At 42.2% G+C, this 1,432-nt stretch overlaps 1 long non-coding RNA gene across 1 annotated transcript; it reads left to right on the top strand.

Moving 5' to 3' along the window:
* The first annotated feature begins 88 nt into the window (after positions 1 to 88).
* LOC109509600 (uncharacterized) lies at positions 89 to 1,394 on the top strand. The gene is made up of 5 exons (XR_002166976.1): positions 89 to 156; positions 631 to 648; positions 734 to 812; positions 892 to 970; positions 1,254 to 1,394. It is a non-coding gene; the product is annotated as an uncharacterized LOC109509600 (long non-coding RNA).
* The last annotated feature ends 38 nt before the right edge of the window (positions 1,395 to 1,432 follow it).

Below are 1,432 nucleotides of genomic sequence, written 5' to 3'. Positions count from 1 at the left end.
TTTTTTTTTGTTTTGTTTTTTCAAAAATTTCACATCTTATAGGCGAGTACATTAAAATCATCATGTGACCTTATTTTTGCTGGGCCACAGGAAGGAGCCAACATCAACAAATCCCTAACCACGCTGGGAAAAGTCATCTCCGCTTTGGCAGAAGTGGTGAGAGTTATTCCGAAATTCTTCTCATTGTACAGATCGAACCAGAACAAGAACTAGATCAAGTCCCAGCCCTGATGAAACAGTACAGGAAACAGAAACACAACAAGAATTAGAACACAATATAGAAAAAGAACTGCAACCACAATCATAGCTACAACTATAACCAGAACTAGAGCCTGAACCATAAAACTAGGACAAGTCCCAGGACCTGAACCAGTACAAGAATAAGAGGCAGAATTGGAAACATAACCAGAACTAAAGCCTGAATAAACCCCCCTGAACAATAAAAATTGGACTAGAACAAGGTTAAGTACCTGGACTCAAAGAAGAAGTAGAAGCAGACCCACTCGAGGAACAGAACAAGAACAACGGCTAGAACTATTTCCAGAAATAGAGCTAATAGAAGAGCTAACACCGTTCACCTTTATTCATGTGTGTTAATTAAAATGATGTTCACACTGTGGTTCATTTCAGGACTCTGGACCAAACAAGGTATGCCAAAGAAATTATTTTCAGATAACTAACTAAACATAAGCTTCCTGGCGGAGGTAATAACCCAGCCTTCACTAACACGCAGAACAAAAAGAAGAAGAAAGTGGAAAGTTTCATTCCTTATCGCGATTCAGTTCTGACTTGGCTACTCCGAGAGAATCTTGGTAGGTATCAGCTAACCTCTATGAAGTGCCTTTTCTCATTTAAACTCTGCTAATGCTGCGTGTTTCCACTTTGCATCAGGCGGGAATTCACGCACCGCCATGGTGGCTGCGCTGAGCCCGGCGGACATTAACTATGATGAAACACTCAGCACACTCAGGTAAAAACAGCACGCCGACCTCTCTGCGTTTGCCACATAAAATCCAATCCAAATGTATTGTAAAGCAATTTCAAAAGAGCAACGTTAAAATCCTGGTCAACTTTGACACTGAGCCTTTTTAAATAACAGCATTACAAGTACAAACCGGAAAGAAAACCGGACCTAAAATTGAACCTTGGGGAACTCCATATGAAAGGGGAGCAGATGAATATATTTCAACTAGTGACATAAATGCTCTGTCTTCCCAGAAATTACTTGTGGTAATGTGTGTTCATGATGGCAGGTATGCCGACCGCGCCAAGCAAATCCGCTGCAACGCAGTCATCAACGAGGATCCTAACAACCGGCTGGTGCGTGAGCTAAAGGAGGAGGTGTCTCGCCTGAAAGACCTGCTCTTTGCCCAAGGCCTGGGTGACATCATCGAGAGTGAGCGCACATTTTTTGCAGCTTTCGGACATAAAA

The sequence above is a fragment of the Hippocampus comes genome, unplaced genomic scaffold, assembly GCF_001891065.2.
Source record: "Hippocampus comes isolate QL1 unplaced genomic scaffold, H_comes_QL1_v1.1 C16965260, whole genome shotgun sequence".
Lineage (NCBI taxonomy): Eukaryota > Metazoa > Chordata > Actinopteri > Syngnathiformes > Syngnathidae > Hippocampus > Hippocampus comes.
Note: the sequence above shows the minus strand (reverse complement) of the source record. Positions and strands in the feature narration are given on the sequence as shown.